The following is an 18,812-nucleotide window of genomic DNA, read 5'->3' on the forward strand; positions in this document are numbered from 1 at the left end:
ATATACATATATATATGTATATATATATATATATATATATATATATATATATATATATATATATATATATATATATAAAGTATATATATATATGTTTATAAATGTACGGTATATATATATATATATATATATATATATATATACAATACATATAATATATGATATATATAATATATATATATATATATATATATATATATGAGATACTACCACTAGAGAGGTATTGGATCCTTTGACTGGCCAGACAGTAATGCATTGGATCCCTCTCTCTGGTCACGGCTTATTTTTTCTTTGCCTACACTTACACAGAATAGTCTGGCCTATTCTTTACATATTCTCTTCTTTCCTCATACACCTGACAACAATAAGATACTTAACACTTCTTCACCCAAGGGGTTAATTACTGTACTGCAATTTGTTCAGTGTACTTTCCTCTTGGTAAGGGTAGAAGAGACTCTTTAGCTATGGTAAGCAGCTCTTCTAGGAGAAGGACACTCCAAAAATAAACCATTGTTCTCTAGTCTTGGGTAGTGCCATAGCCTCTGTACCATGGTCTTCCACTGTCTTGGGTTAGAGTTCTCTTGCTTGAGGGTACACTCAGGCACACTATTCTATCTTATTATTATTTTTTTTTCTTCCTCTTGTTTTTTTGAAATGGTACTCTTGGTAAGGGTAGAAGAGACTCTTTAGCTATGGTAAGCAGCTCTTCTAGGAGAAGGACACTCCAAAAATAAACCATTGTTCTCTAGTCTTGGGTAGTGCCATAGCCTCTGTACCATGGTCTTCCACTGTCTTGGGTTAGAGTTCTCTTGCTTGAGGGTACACTCAGGCACACTATTCTATCTTATTATTATTTTTTTTTCTTCCTCTTGTTTTATTGAAATGGTGTGTTGGGCAGGCTTAATAGAAGGGCCATGGATGCCTGATGGTTTATCAAGAGGTTGTCTTTTCCTTTTTCTGACTCTTTTTCTTCTCAAAACCATCCTTACTGTCCTACCTTCAGTTGAAGTGGCTATCCTGGAGGGTATTTAGCCTTGCATGGTGTATCGGCTCCTCCATGTTGACCAGTTTTTCCGACTTTTTACTATAGTCTATGGGTATCATCAATCACTTTACTTATAATTCTGTACATATTGTTTCTGTTATAATTCTTGTTAATCTAGTTTTTAAGTATGATGTCTTTTTTTATTTCTATTAATTCTTATGTTATCTGGAGACATTGAGCGAAATCCGGGACCAGTACGTCCTAGATTTCGTCAATGTCGTCTTCTGTATTGCAATATTCGTGGTCTTCATGCAAATATCCAAGACCTTACAGTTGCGTCCAGACAGTATGATATTCTTTTGTGCTCCGAAGCTTTGGTCTCTTATATGAGGCACTCATCTGAGCTCCTTATAACTGGTTTTAATAAGCCAATAATGTTGAAACGTGATGCCATCCCTAGGGCCAGTGGAATGGCGGTGTATATTAGGACCGAGTACCCTGCTTCTCATAAGTCCTCCTATCAATGTGGATGTCATGAGATTCAGGTAAGTTTGTGGCAGGCATAACAACTTTTATTTGTGTTCGATCTACCGGAATCCAGACATGGATGATTCTATCTTCGATTGTCTTCTTACCATTATGGCTAAGATACAAGAAGATGATAGAAAGGCTTCTTGTGTGTTTGTTGGCGATTTTAATGCTCACCATAGGGAGTGGTTAAGTTCTATATCTCCTACCGATCGCCATGGCTTAAGAACTTTAGACTTTGCCTCTGAATCAGGCTGTGAGCAAATCATAAATGAAGCTACTCACAGGTCTGGTAATTGCTTGGACCTCGTATACACTGACTCCCCTGGCGTTATAACTAGTAAGGTTGGTTCTCCAGTCGGGACATCTGATCATGCCTTGATTTCATTATTAGTGAAGACTGAGCAGCCTGTCCCTGATATATCATATTCTTGTAAAATTTATATGAAATCCCAAGTGGACTGGAATGGGATTTTGCATGATCTTTTGTGCTTGAATTGGTCACAATTATATAATAGTGTAGATCCTGTTGTCCCTTTGAATGAGAATCTAGTCAACATAATTGATAGGCGTATCCCTTTTCGTGTGCTAAGATACCGAGTGAAGGACTAACCGTGGTTCAATGATGATTGTAGACGTGCTAATTTGGAGAAGCAGGAGGCCTATCACCTTTGGAAGGGTAACAGATCAGATTTGACCTGGAACAACTATACTCAGCTTCGAGCTTTTGCTCAGAGAGTTTATGCCTCAACTGAGAAGGAGTCCAATTTAACCATAAAAGAAACACTTTCTGGTACAACTCAGGAACATAAATGGTGGTCTACCCTTAAATCTGCACTCTTTGGTGTAGATGCAACAGTTCCTCCTTTACTTAAACCAGATGGCTCAGTCACTCACTGTCCAAAGGAAAAGGCAACCCTTTTGGCTGATGTTTTTGACAGTAAACAGAATAATGAAAAACTTGAACTTCCTCATTCCTGTTTTCCTGAGGCTAAACTAACTAGTTTAGCTTTTCGGTCTCGTGAGATTAAAGCTCTGTTGGTGGACCTTGATGCTTATGGAGGTGCAGACCCAAATGGTATATTTCCTTTGTTTTTTATAAAGACAGCAGATTTCTTAGCTCCAAAGTTATCTGTTATTTTGCGCAAGTTAGCAAGAAGAGGAGCTTTTAGCACTTGTTGGAGAATTGGTAATGTTACTCCTCTATGTAAATGTGTTTGTGGTAGCTCAAGTCCCACTGATTACCACCTAATTTCCATAACTCCCATATTATCTAATGCTTTTGAACGTCTTCTGGCAAAACGTCTTAATAGGTTTGCTGAAGGTAATCATCTACTCCCTAGTTTGCAATTTGGTTTTCGTAAAGGCCTTGGAGCATGTGATGCCCTTCTTACAATCTCCAATGCTGTACAGAAATCCCTTGATTGTGGTCAGGAAGTTCGTATGACTGGCCTTGATTTTAGTGCTGCCTTTGTCAGTGTTAATCATGAGGCCCTTGTTTTCAAACTGAAACAGTTGGGAGTGGGTGGGTCGTTTCTTAGCATTATTATTAATTTTTTAAGTAATAGATCTCAAAGAGTTGTTGTTGATGAGCACCATAGTGATTATAGGAATTTAATATCCGGTGTTCCACAGGGTAGTGTTCTTGGCCCATTACTTTTCATACTATATACACATGACATGTGGTTTGGCCTAGAAAACAAGCTTGTTGCATATGCAGATGATACTACTCTCTTTGCATCAATTCCATTCCCTGAATGTAGATCTGGGGTTGGTGAATCTCTTAATAGAGATTTAGCTAGAATTAGTGCATGGTGCAAATTATGGGGTATGAAGTTGAATCCTAACAAAACTCAAAGTATGATTGTAAGTAGGTCAAGGACGGTGGCTCCTCAACATCCGGATCTCAGTATTGATAATGTTTCTTTAAATATGTATGACTCTTTCAAAATTTTAGATGTGATTCTCGACAGCAAATTTACTTTTGAGAAACATATAAGGTCTGTGTCTTCTTCAATTGCACAAACAATAGGCTTATTGAGAAAGTCTTTCAAGATTTTCGGTGATCAATCTATTCTGAAGAAGTGTTTTAATTCTTTCATTCTACCTTGTTTTGAGTATTGTTCTCCTGTCTGGTGTTCAGCTGCTGATTCTCATCTTAATTTGTTGGACAGAAACTTACGGTCTATTAAATTTCTTATTCCTGATCTAAACATTAATCTCTGGCACCGTCGTTCAATTAGTTCATTATGCATGTTGTATAAGCTTTTTAATAACTCTGACCATCCTTTACATTCAGATCTCCCTGGACAATTCTATCCTGTTCGTAATACTAGGCAGGCAGCTAATTCTAATAGCCAGGCCTTCTCCATCATTAGGCTCAATACTAAGCAGTACTCTAGAAGTTTTCTTCCAGCTGTTACCAAGTTGTGGAATGATCTTCCTAATCGGGTAGTTGAATCAGTAGAACTTCAAAAGTTCAAAGTTGGAGCAAATGTTTTTATGTTGACCAGGCTGACATGAGTCTTTTTATAGTTTATATATGACATATCTGTTTTTGACGTTGTTAATAGTTTATATATGACATGTCTGTTTTGACGTTGTTACTTTTTTTAGTATGATTTATTGTTGATTTGTTCTCTTCATTTATTTATTTCCTTATTTCCTTTCTTCACTGGGCTATTTTTCCCTGTTGGAGCCCCTGGGCTTATAGCATCTTGCTTTTCCAACTAGGGTTGTAGCTTGGATAGTAATAATAACAATAATAATAAAATGTATATAATATATGTGTATATATATATATATATATATATATATATATATATATATATATATATATATACATATATATATATATATATATATATATATATATATATATATATATATATATAGAGTATAGATATACATATATATATGCATATATATATTATATATACATATATATATATACATATATAATGTATATATATGTATATAGAGTATAGATATACATATATATATGCATATCTATACTTATATATACATATATAATATACATATATATATATATATATATATATATATATATATATATATATATATATGATAGATATAAATATATGTATATATATATATATATATATATGTAAATATATACCTATATATATATATAATGTATATATATATATATATATATATGTATATATATACAGTATAGATATACATATATATGTATATCTATACTATATATATATTATATATATATATATATATATACATATATATAACGTATTTATACACTGTATATATATAAATATATGTATATACAGTATATATATATATATATATATATATACTGCATTTATTATTATATACATAATATAATCAGGGTTAACTATATTACCAATATGATACAAAATCTTCATAAAAAAAATCTATACCAACATCACCTCAGTCATTAAATATGATCCGTATGCCCACAATCGTAACTCAGTTTCTTCCGAATAAGACAGGATAATGTTAAGAGAAAGTCAGTCAATCACTAGATTCCTGTTTCTTTTTAGCAATTCTGTTGGGCGACGTTCAGCTAAGCATACCCGTCTGTTTTATGGCTCATATAAAATCTCTCTCTCTCTCTCTCTCTCTCTCTCTCTCTCTCTCTCGCGGAATAGACTTACAGCTGATATAGTTACACAGCAGTAACACGGTAAACGAGTTAAAGAATAAGTTAGACAAGATCATAAAAACTCTCTAAATGCTGAAACTAAATCGCTCTACCAAAGAGCACATGGAGTCTCTGCGGATGGACTAAGATGTCTTTGAGACATCCAAAATCCTTGTAACAAACTCTCTCTCTCTCTCTCTCTCTCTCTCTCTCTCTCTCTCTGTAAGTAGTTTTGAATGAATAAATAAATTATCACGTTTTAAAATATTATTCTTCATATATATATATATATATATATATATATTGATAATGATGATAATATTAATCATAATGTTGTAACGAGAATTATCCTTGATAATCATATAATCTAAGATTATCTATGATTTATTCTAAGCCGCATACTTCATTATTATTAATAATAATAATAATAATAATAATAATAATTTCACATAGTTGACGGATACATACGAATTTAAATGTCTTAAGTAATCAAAAAGTGGTAACAAATTTAGTCTTCACTTCAAGATATCAACTTAACTTCCTATTATCCATCTTAAATATGGCACAGTTTGCTAAATTAATTTCACAGCAACCGGCCATGCGTACACATTAACAACAACTGCCTTCAGAAGAGAGAGAAATAAATTTATATTATTTACATTATGACAGATATTGGTTGTATTAATTTCGTTTCAAGACCTTTCCTTGCCCAATTGACTCTGCATGCACGCATACACTTGTAAACACCTTTTTATGTCTACATATGTTGAAATCCCAATATCTAATTGGATCTACAATACAAGAAGGTTTAAACCAATTGAGTATTGTATGATTCTTATCAGCATTCATTCACAAACAACAAAAATTAAATGAAAATTCTTGACCATAATCGCCAAGAGGTGAAAGCTTGTCGCCAGGATCTGGGGAATTTTCGTTGCTCATTCTTCGAGATGTAAAAGCACAAACAATGCGATGTGTCGTAAAGGTACTTGAAAAGGCTTTTACAATTACCACAGCTCATTCGATTGTTTAAAGCGAAGTCTGAGTCGTTGATTCATTAGGTGATAGTTTCTCTTCGAATATATAAGACGTAGACATCATGAGGAAAATCCCATGACAATTCACTAACCTTCCTTAGGTCGTATTTGAAAACTTCCTCGATATCTCCTGCACTTGGTAAGGCCAGTCTGTGGTGGCCTCACACACTGAGCGAAAGTACGGCACTGCCACTGAAAGTTCTGAAACGGGGGAACTTACTTCTCGCCGGGCGTAGGACGCGAGGGCGCGGTAGTGGTCCGGGGAGGAGGGAGGAAATGGTTACGAGGGAGAGAAAACACGCACACGTGTTCTCAGGGAGGGAGAGGAGAGGAGGAGGAAGAGAGGGAGATTGCAGCAACAGGAAGAAGATTACAAAGTCCGGTTACCTTCACCTCCGACTGTTGGGATACCACTGGCTCAGCTGGCTGGTGCCGCGACTTAATCGTCCCTCCCCAAGTTCTGGGTCACCATTGCAGTGGTCTAGCAGTCCCCAACCCGAACCTTCCCCATCCCCAAATGTAGGTTCGTAATCCTGCTAAGCCTCCCGGCTTACGCGTCTGTACTTCTGCGTTGATTGGGCAGAATCCTGGGTTCGCACCATGCTCATCCATCATTTGCCTATCTATGCCTACCTGATAATTCGTTGTCGTAGCAGGCTTAGTTTGCCTGTCTTCCAGCCTACCCATAAGACACCAGCCTATCCTGTTTGACTACTTAAGTCATGCTTGTTCGGTTTTCTGTTTCAGCCTGCTAGTCTATCTTGTGGTTATCCACCCCCACCCCACCCCCGCTAGACCTGCCTGCGAGGCCAGGAACTACCGAAATCGGGCCTAAAAACTTACCCTGAGACGATCTAAGCAAATACTGCAAAGCACTTGCCCTAACTAATTCGTTCATAGTCTGTTAACCTGCCGACCTGCTTAAAGGTAGTCTGTGGTCTTATGCAAAACTTAGTTGTTAAACCTAACTCATTCCTAAATTTGAACATTTTAGAATTTTTGTTTAAATGTATAATTATGAATCTGAAGTGAATTCATCGTTGACAAAAATTTCAGACAAAAAGCATATTATTATTATTATTATTATTATTATTATTATTATTATTATTATTACTTGCAAAGCTAAAAGCGGGATGCTATAAGCCCAATGGCTCCAACAAGAAAATAGCCCAGTGAGGAAGGAAATAGAGAAATAAGCTGCAAGGGAAGTAATGAACAATTAAAATGATTTTTTTTAAAAAACAGTAACAACATTAAAATAAATCTTTCAAATATAAACTATAAAGACTTTAAAAAACAAGAGGAAGAGGAATAAGAGAGAATATTGTGCCTTCGTGTACCCTCAAGCAAGGGATCTCTAATTCAAGACAGTGGAAGGCTATGGTTCAGAGGCTATGTCACTAACCAAGAGTAGAGAGCAATGGTTTGATTTTGGGGAGTCCACCTAGAAGAGCTGCATACCATAGCTAAGAGTCTCTTCTACGCTTACCAAGAGGAATGCAGCCACTGATCAATTATAGTACAGTAGTTGACCCCTTGAGTGAAGAAAAATTGTTTGGTAATCTCAGCGTTGTCAGATGTATGAGGACAGAGGAGAAAATGTAAAGAATAGGCCAGACTATTCGATGTATGTGTAGGCAAAAGGAAAATTAGCCGTAACCAGAGAGATGAATCAATGTAGTGCTGTCTGGCCAGTCAAAAAACCCATAATTCTCCAACGGTAGTATCTTTTCAAGTATTAATCATTAAATAGTAAAAGATAAACATAGAGAATTAAAAAAAAAATCAAAGTTAAAGATTGGTGCGAAAAATTATAATTAAGATATAAAAAAATATAAAATTTTCATATAGGCAAATATATTGAAATATTTTGCATAATCATCTTCCTTATCTGCATAGTATATTAGGTTTAGGAGTTTAAAAGTAAGGTTATTACTGAACAAGAACTGGAAAATCAAATAATTTAGTTTAACTGTATACATACATATACCTGTATATGTACGTGTATATACACACACACACACACACACACACACATATATATATATATATATATATATATACATATATATATATGTGTGTGTGTGTGTGTGTGTGAGTGTTTGTATGTGTGTGTGATAATGTGAGTGTCTGTTTATGTGTGTGTTGAAGAAAGAGGGAGAGTGAGAGTGTGAGAGCGAATGGAAGGTGAGAGCAAGGAAAGAGAAATTGGTCTCTTGGTGCTGCCATACCTTACTTATGGCCAGAGGTCTCTGGTGGTATAAGTAGGAACATACATCTTGAGAAAATATTCAAGAAATCTGTATTATTATTATTATTATTATTATTATTATTATTATTATTATTTGCTAAGCTATAACCCTAGTTGGAAAAGCAGGATGCTACAAGCCCAATGGTTCCAACAGGGAAAATAGCTCAGTGAGGAAAGGAAATAAGGAAACAATAACGAGAGCAGTTTAAAAACAATAACAAAAAAAAAATAGGAATAATTATAGTTTATACATAGCAAAAATTAAAATTATGTCTATATTGTTGAAATATTCAAATGATTCCAAAAGGATATAATATGAAAAACAATACGTATATCATAGTTTTTGTTATCAGTATTTGAATGAGACAAGAGAAATTGCATAGATAGCTTCAAAAGGGTTAATTATTAAAGCTGTCTGCTATTAGTATAGTTTTTATAGTCTAGATTTTGGGATATTGATAATAACAACAACAATAAGAAGAAGAAGAAGAAGAAACATTAATTTGGGTGGAAAAAAAAGAAAAAACATTAATTTACGTATAAAAAGAATAGAGAGAGAGAGAGAGAGAGAGAGAGAGAGAGAGAGAGAGAGAGAGTAAGGGAAAATGATCTCAGGGCAACTTGGCCAAGAGAAAGTGGATTCTGTGAGGCAAAAATAATAAGGAGAAGGATATTCTGGGGATTCATTCAGGATTGGAGACGGGAGGAGAAGGAATGCCTTAACCTCACCTGGAGGACAGTGACCCCATTCGTTATTACCAAAAGCTCTCTCTCTCTCTCTCTCTCTCTCTCTCTCTCTCTCTCTCTCTCATTGCATGAGCTATTAATCCTAAATAGATTTATACATTTTTTCTTTCAACCTTTCACTTGTAACATTAGAGATTACGAATAAAGAATGGTAATCTAATTGTGAAATATTAATGGTCACACTAGTCCAGTCCAGCTTTCTGTAACCTATATTTTCTAAGTTAAGGTATTTGAGGTCCCATATCACATACGTGTGAGTGATCTCGCTTTGCTCAATGAGCTATGCATTGGAGGCTGATATGACTGATTTCATCACATCTCCTTTTATGAGAGATGGCAAGAAGTCAAGAAAAGTACTAAGATACACAGATCGGTATGATTATTTTTAATCGATAATAAAACTTTCGCTTTAAGGTAAGAATTGAATATCTTATGAACAGATGACCATAACTCTCGGAAACTTTTCTAGTTTTTTTAGACTGCTCCTGATTTAACTTCAACACGATATTAGAACCATTTATAGCCTACAGTATATACATCAATGTCAGTAAATTTTCAACCATCATCAGGAAATGTGTCCCATAAAGGAGAGAAATAAAGATAAAAAGAAGATGAGTACTTAATTCACATCCATTATTTTTGGCAAAACTGCTATTAAAATTCTACAAATGTGATCCCCCTACAAAGACAAAAAAAAAAAAAAAAAAAAAAAAAAAAAGATTATACCTAATCAGGTGTTCCTCGACCCCATGTATTGTTGCGCTATGGAATTACAAAGGGTGATGGGTGACTCTCTCTCTCTCTCTCTCTCTCTCTCTCTCTCTCTCTCTCTCTCTCTCTCTCTCTCTAGTCTACCCCTTTCCTTTTCTTCGCTCAAGAGACTTAAATCACTACATGAGGTTAGAAGCCAGAATGACTCGGCAAACTTTTGAGTCTCGACCTTGTGCGTATGTGCGTTTGTACGTCCAAGGAATTATCACTAATGTAAGGTCAAGTGAAAATAAAAGGGAAAAAGTCAAGGAAAAGAAAATAGCTACAGTTATGTAACACTTTCTGACTGAATATTTGATGAATAGAGTTGAAAATAGTAAATGTCTTGGATTAGAGTTCTCTTGCTTGAGGGTACACCCTAGCACGCTGTTATATCTTATTTTCTTTAAAGTTTTTATAGTTTATATATGAAAGATCTAATTCGATGTTATTTCTGTTCTTAGTATATTTTATTCTGACTGTTTATTAATTCTTTTATATTTTTTTTTTATTTCCTTTTTTCCTTTCCTTACCGGCCTATTTTTCCCTATTGGAGCCCTTTAGCTTATAGTATCTTGCTTTTCCAATTTGGATTATAGCTTAGCTTGCAATAATAATAGTAATAATAATAATAATAATAATAATAATAATAATAATAATAATAATAATAATAATAATAATAATAATAATAATAATAATAATAATAATAATAACAAATAGCTAATCAAAGAACGTGTTGATCAATCAATAAATAAACTAATTGCTTTTTTTATCGATAATGAATGAATTAATGAATAGACAGATAAATATTTAAACAAATAAAGTAAGAAAAAAAAGGATACGAAATAAAACGTAATGAATCATCAATGTATGTACCAAGTCAATTATTTACCAGTAACTGATTCCATCATTACTAATATTATGTGTGGAATGAACTAGATTGCAGTGATAATTAGGATATGTACATGGGAATTATTATCCTTACTAGCATTGCAAGGCTATTGTGTAAGCCAAGATAGTTTTTGTAATCATAACAGATAATGATTTGGATACATAGCTGAGCATTCGATAAAGGTTGCAGTTTATTAAGAAAAACAAAGTCCCGCTTAAGAGTACATTAGCTTTATTGCCAATAAATAGACGTAAAGTGTTTGAGTTTCAGGCATTTTATTGTAACATTATTTAATAAAACACATAATCACTCGCATATATTCTCTTTTTATTAAATACACACACGTATGCATAATTATACAATACTCATATATATATATATATATATATATATGTGTGTGTGTGTGTGTGTGTGTGTGTGTGTGGGTTACGACTAGCGGATTACGTAAAGTCCCGAGCTCCAAAACTCACCAGCTTTATTTTACATAATCTGATACTCAAGAGAATACCTCCAGGCTCTAAGAATAATACACAACTCCCAATCAGTAAAATATATAACACTGAATATCTAAAGGTCTCTTTATTTTACACTCAAAACAAACCTGGGTGATTACTTCACTTTTAACGGGAACTATTCTTAAATCAACATCTTACTTCGGTTCTTATGCAGGGGATACGAGCAAATCACTGATATAAGTATTGGTGGTCGAAATATTACACACTTTACAAAGATGAACATATTTTATAAATATAACAATTCAAAAATATATGAACACCAAAAATAAATCATTCAAAATATTAAATTTGAACTAGACCTTAGACTAAGACAAAAATGACACTTCAAGAAATTATACAATGACTTGTTTCACAAAAAAAAAAAAAAAAAAAAAAAAAAAATTATGGAAATATCCAATTTTGACAAGTAATGAAATAAGTTGACACTTTAACACTAGAAAATAAAAAAAATAAAAAGTTACACTTACTTATACGTTGCTGTTGCTCTTATGTCCTTAGGGCTCACACAAGGTTACCGAACAGTTAAGCAAAAATATATACACATCCCTTTTTAACCAAATCTCACAGGGCCAGTCACAAAAACCAATTAACAAATTGTCCAATCTAAACTGTATTCACATATACACGGCCCTTCTTACAACATAAACCACAGAAATTCCAAAGTATGAACAAACACTATTCACATTTGAGAGGAAACACTATGTAAGTTCAAAATAAATCACTATGCACTTTAGAGAGGAAAAACGTATTGGCTGGATAGATGCTGGAGAGAGGACTGGCGTATGTTGGCTCTTTCAGAGGGTCAGGCTCTTATATATCAACCTAACTCATTCTAGAAACTTCAAGTTTATTCCATCAATACATTTGATGCCTGTGCACAGGGTCTTGGCAAGTTCTCACGTCAGGCTGCCTACTTGGCAGTTTTTGAAGTAGGGTACTATCGTTGCTCGACGAGACAACACTCCTAGCTAACTCCGCCCACCTCTTCTTGTAACTTTAAAAAAAAGAGAGAAAACTTTAGTCTAGAATCTTCATACCTTTTCCAACCACGTGGAAACATGATGCAATCCCTAGCGTCTGCATCATACAGCATTCCTTCTAACAAGATTACATAAGACTACTTAACAAAGCTATGTGAAATAAAAATTTAGACCTTTGAAATGTCGTAAATTTACATATATGCAACTGAATAAAACTAAAATGGATGACGACAGTCTTATGTAATCTAGATACATATACTTAATCCTACATGAGTGGAACTCAACTTACGAGCTGGCTATACATCTCTTAAATACAGAAATAAGATATGTGAATAACATAATCTACTTTGATGTAGACCAGCTTTGTAAGAAGATGTATATATATATATATATATATATATATATATATATATATATATATATATATATATATGTGTGTGTGTGTGTGTGTGTGTAAGTGTGTGTGTGTGTGTGTGTGTGAATGTGTGTTGTAAGTCAGTAGAGATATTCATCGGTATATTTCTGAAATAATACGATTTTTTCTCACAAGAGGTTACAAAATTTTCAAGGCTATAAGAATATGATAAAACTTTTTCATGGGTAGTAGAGGAAACTATATAAAATTTGGCACCAAATTGACGGAAATTTTAGTTTAGATAGGTTACCATACTATCTAGACCCTGAACTCTCGATACCACAATGAACTTGACCCCCCCTCCCCCCACCCCCAGTCGAGACTAATAAAAGGAAGATTTATGTTCAGGCTCGAGAGAGACACCAACAAACAGAAATTTACTTATTGGAGGACACTTATTATCAGATAAATGTGTCACTATGCAATAAAAAAAATTCGAAAATGTGTAAAAAGAAGAGAAAATCAGTAAAACACTATACCACAATTCTTTTTTTTTCACCGTTTTTGATAATGATGACAATCATTGTTGTTTATTGTACTTTTTTCTCTCACTTTAAAGACTAATCTCTCCTCGTCCCTTTTAGCAATATTTTCAATATTTTCCATTTCGGGTCACAGAGAGTTTCCTCGGCGAATCAAATAATTAGAAGAAGAAGAAGAAGAAGAAGAAGAAGAAGAAGAAGAAGAAGAAGAAGAAGAAGAAGAATCGGGTTGTCATGGAAAGCAATTAAGAATCGAAGAGTACAGTAAATGACCATGTGGTAAGGGTATCATGAAAACAAACTAGAATCTGCTACTATAATGGAACTCAGATTATACGTCTGATAAGGAAATGAATTTGACACAGAAATGGGTTCTGATTATTGATATTGAAGATACAAAAGGTTTATCATTTTATCATTCCTAAAACTATAACAGAGAGTACTCGAGGCCCATATGTGGATAAGATCATTGTGAGGGGTAGATAGAGATAGTTTAGCCATGCTCTTCGCACTCCCCAAGAGAAATTAGTTCGTCAAGCTTTCATTTGGGCTCCACAAGGCATTAAATGAGTTGGAAGACCCAGGCCTATTTGGCTAAGAACTATGAAGCGTGAAATAGGAGATGATGAATAGAGAAGTATTGATTTAAAAGCACACGAGAGAAATGACTGGAGAAATCAAACTGAGGCCCTTTTATTATTATTATTGTTATTACTATCCAAGCTACAACCCTAGTTGGAAAAGCAAGATGCTATAAGCCCAGGGGCTCCAACAGGGAAAAATAGCCCAGTGAGGAAAGGAAATAAGGAAATAAATAAATGAAGAGAACAAATTAACAATAAATCATTCTAAAATAAGTAACAACGTCAAAACATACATGTCATATTTAAACTATTAACAACATCAAAAACAAATATGTCATAAATAAACTATAAAAAGACTCGTGTCCGCCTGGTCAACAAAAAAGCATTTGCTCCAACTTTGAACTTTTGAAGTTCTACTGATTCAACCACACGATCAGGAAGATCATTCCACAACTTGGTCACAGCTGGAATAAAACTTCTGGAGTACTGCGTAGTATTGAGCCTCGTGATGGAGAAGGCCTGGCTATTAGAATTAACTGCCTGCCTAGTATTACGAACAGGATAGAATTGTCCAGGGAGATCTGAATGTAAAGGATGGTCAGAGTTATGAAAAATCTTATGCAACATGCATAATGAACTAATTGAACGACGGTGCCAGATCAGGAATAAGAAATTTAATAGACCGTAAGTTTCTGTCCAACAAATTAAGATGAGAATCAGCAGCTGAATACCAGACAGGAGAACAATACTCAAAACAAGGTAGAATGAAAGAATTAAAACACTTCTTCAGAATAGATTGATCACCGAAAATCTTGAAAGACTTTCTCAATAAGCCTATTGTTTGTGCAATTGAAGAAGACACAGACCTTATATGTTTCTCAAAAGTAAATTTGCTGTCGAGAATCACATCTAAAATTTTGAAAGAGTCATACATATTTAAAGAAACATTATCAATACTGAGATCCGGATGTTGAGGAGCCACCGTCCTTGACCTACTTACAATCATACTTTGAGTTTTGTTAGGATTCAACTTCATACCCCATAATTTGCACCATGCACTAATTCTAGCTAAATCTCTATTAAGGGATTCACCAACCCTACATCTACATTCAGGGATGGAATTGATGCAAAGAGAGTAGTATCATCTGCATATGCAACAAGCTTGTTTTCTAGGCCAAACCACATGTCATGTGTATATAGTATGAAAAGCAATGGGCCAAGCACACTACCCTGTGGAACACCGGATATCACATTCCTATAATCACTATGGTGCCCATTAACAACAACTCTTTGAGATCTATTACTTAAAAAATCAATAATAATGCTAAGAAACGACCCACCCACTCCCAACTGTTTCAGTTTGAAAACAAGGGCCTCATGATTAACACGGTCAAAGGCAGCACTAAAATCAAGGCCAATCATACGAACTTCCTGACCACAATCAAGGCATTTCTGTACAGCATTGGAGATTGTAAGAAGGGCATCACATGCTCCAAGGCCTTTACGAAAACCAAATTGCAAACTAGGGAGTAGATGATTACCTTCAGCAAACCTATTAAGACGTTTTGCTAGAAGACGTTCAAAAACTTTAGATAATATGGGAGTTATGGAAATTGGGCGGTAATCAGTGGGACTTGAGCTACCACAAACACATTTACATAGAGGAGTAACATTACCAATTCTCCAACTAGTGCTAAAAGCTCCTCTTCTTGCTAACTTGCGCAAAATAACATAACTTTGGAGCTAAGAAATCTGCTGTCTTTATAAAAAACAAAGGAAAAATACCATTTGGGTCTACACCTCCATAAGCATCAAGGTCCACCAACAGAGCTTTAATCTCACGAGATCGAAAAGCTAAACTAGTTAGTTTAGCCTCAGGAAAAAAGGAATGAGGAAGTTCAAGTTTTTCATTACTCTGTTTACTGTCAAAAACATCAGCCAAAAGGGTTGCCTTTTCCTTTGGACAGTGAGTGACTGAGCCATCTGGTTTAAGTAAAGGAGGAACTGTTGCATCTACACCAAAGAGTGCAGATTTAAGGGTAGACCACCATTTATGTTCCTGAGTTGTACCAGAAAGTGTTTTTTTTATGGTTAAATTGTACTCCTTTTCAGTTGAGGCATAAACTCTCTGATCAAAAGCTCGAAGCTGAGTATAGTTGTTCCAGGTCAAATCTGATCTGTTACCCTTCCAAAGTTGATAGGCCTCCTGCTTCTCCAAAAAAGCACGTCTACAATCATCATTGAACCACGGTTTGTCCTTCACTGGGTACCTTAGCACACGAGAAGGGATACGCCTATCAATTATGTTGACTAGATTCTCATTCAAAGGGACAACAGGATCTACACTATTATATAATTGTGACCAATTCAAGCACAAAAGATCATGTAAAATCCCATTCCAGTCTGCTTGGGATTTCATATAAATTTTACAATAGGCGTAGGAGGAGGAGGAGATAATGATGATGATGATGATGATGATGAGAAATATTTGGAGTAATGGATGATTTCTTGGTTATGAACCTTAAACATTTATTGCTCATAAACAGGTTTACGAAATTTTTAGGACTTGCTCTTATTCGCCTCTTATGATAAAAAGAACAATTTATTTAGCTTTCTATTTTTACTTTCTTTTATTGTCTTTTCTTTGTTTATCTTTCTCCTTTTTACCTCGTCATCTTATTTATAATATCTCATGTGAAATCTGCTTAGTGAAGATATCAATTGTGATTAGTCACACTGAAATTGATGAAAAGATTTATCCATTTTATTATGATTTCTTACATACAGATTATTTATTGTAATTCAGATGTAATCATTGCTCGATTTTCTTATACTAAAGATAACACTATAGATTATTATTATTATTATTATCATTACTAACCAAGCTGCAACCATATTTGGAAAAGCAAGATGCTATAAGCCCTACGGTTCCAACAGGGAAAAATAGCCCAGTGAGGAAAGGAAACAACGATATAAAAGTTATTTGAAATTCTTGGACGAAACCAAAACAAGTTCAAACATGAAACAATTGCCAGTGTTGTGGCGCAATATTTTGACCGAGAATAATAATTTTCCTTTCTTTGGTATTTTTTTTTTTTTGGGGGGGGGACCTCCTTCTGTGTAAAGCTTTTCGAAAACCATTTCACGTTGGCAAAGAAATTAAATTTCGTTCTTTTAAGAGTCTATTGTCAAGATGAGAGGTACCGCTTGGCTGAGAAAAAAATTGTAAAAGCACTTTGAACCATAACGTAAAAGGAACAAGAAAATATGAAATATAAGATGAAAAGCAAAAGACATAAAAGGAGAGAGAGAGAGAGAGAGAGAGAGAGAGAGAGAGAGAGAGAGAGAGAAAGCGTTTAACAACAATTTGTCCATTAACAGCAAAACTCACCAGTGGATCAGGATGCTGGACATTTCATCATATATAACAATCAAATAACCACCATCATTTATCAACCACCGTAACCATCACCCAACTACCCCTACCCCACCCCCTAAACCAAACGAAAAGGCTTCACAAGGAAACAATCTATAACGGCAAACCTCGACGTCGTCCCTCCATTTTAATATCATATATATATATATATATATATATATATATATATATATATATATATATATATATATATATATATATCTGTCTACTCCCTAATATACATCATTATTTTTTTGTCTGTCTTCCTTATTTTATCGTAGTGGTGACATATCATATGGAAGATTACTGTCCTAATGTAGAGATTTTGATTTCCATAGGATATTCATTGCTTTCGAATAACAGTGATAATAATTCTAGTTCTTAAAGTTTCTCTTACTGCGTATCTTATTACCTTACTATTCTGTCAATCGATATTTTTCTTGTGTGTACAAAGACGTAGGTAATGGGAAATTCTAATGACACTAGAATCTCTCTCTCTCTCTCTCTCTCTCTCTCTCTCTCTCTCTCTCTCTCTCTCTCTCTGCAACTATTGCTGACTCCCTCTAGACGTAAGGATAAGCACTCTGATCTCCTACAGTATAACTGGTTGCCCAGTGTTCGGTTCAAAAGTCAAACGAGAGAGGACGGTGAGAACGTGTTTCCTTTAGCAAGTACATCTCTGTTGATTAATGGATTAAGACAACTAGTTACTAGTCAACTTTTGTGGTTTACATCAGAGAGAGAGAGAGAGAGAGAGAGAGAGAGAGAGAGAGAGAGAGAGAGAGAGAGATCGTTACTCCCTCAAAATGTTTACTATCGAAACAGGAATTCCTCGAGAAGGTATTCCACACTCCACTAAGGTTAACCTATTCTATGGGTACTTTGCAATGCATTCTCTGGGTGTTGCAGACATTTTTGACATAAGGCTTATAGCTATGCCACTTCCACCTAATACGCTCGAATCATATTCGCTAATAATGCCATACATATATGTTTAGCGATGTGAAGAGTGATTGCGTCAGAATCAGATATACTGTAAATAATATATTTGTGCATTATTCTTCTGATAGCAGTCAAATATCTGATTAATTCTGCATATAAAAGAGATTACTCGAGTGCCATACGTGGATGATATCATGATGAGGGGTAGATGAAGATGGTTTGGACATGTTCTTCGCACTCCCCGAGAGAGATTAGTTCACCAAACGTTCAGCTGGGTTCCTCAGGGCAATAGAAGAGTTGAAAGACCCAGGCCTACATGGCTGAGGACTATGAAGCGCGAAGTAGGAGATGGTGAATGGAGAACTGTTGAATTAAAAGCTCAAGATAGAGACGACTGGCGAAACCTAACCGAGGCCCTTTGCGTCAATAGGCGTAGGAGGAGATGATGATCTTTTACTTTCTTCACATCTGTTGTCTCTTACGTGCTCTCTATATTTCTCCCTTGATAATGATGCTCATAAAGTTGAATACACCGATAAGTAAAAATAAAGACTTATTAGTATTCTGAGAGGTGAGTTTTCCAGTAAGACGAGTCAGACCATAAAATTTCCGGTTTATTGTGGAAATGTGTCTCTGGGTGAAA

General features: G+C 34.7%; 1 protein-coding gene across 2 annotated transcripts in view; it reads right to left on the reverse strand.

The window, feature by feature from the left end:
• LOC137631108 (uncharacterized) overlaps positions 1-6,625 on the reverse strand; it is a 70,099-nt gene extending 63,474 nt beyond the window's left edge. The window contains exon 1 of one of the 2 annotated variants that reach the window (XM_068362750.1): positions 6,289-6,625. The gene's annotated coding sequence lies outside the window, so the exon portion shown is untranslated. The remainder of the gene's footprint in view (positions 1-6,288) is intronic. The other variant, XM_068362751.1, reaches the window with a different exon arrangement.
• Positions 6,626-18,812: the final 12,187 nt, after the last annotated feature.

The sequence above is a fragment of the Palaemon carinicauda genome, chromosome 39 (genome assembly GCF_036898095.1).
Source record: "Palaemon carinicauda isolate YSFRI2023 chromosome 39, ASM3689809v2, whole genome shotgun sequence".
NCBI lineage: Eukaryota > Metazoa > Arthropoda > Malacostraca > Decapoda > Palaemonidae > Palaemon > Palaemon carinicauda.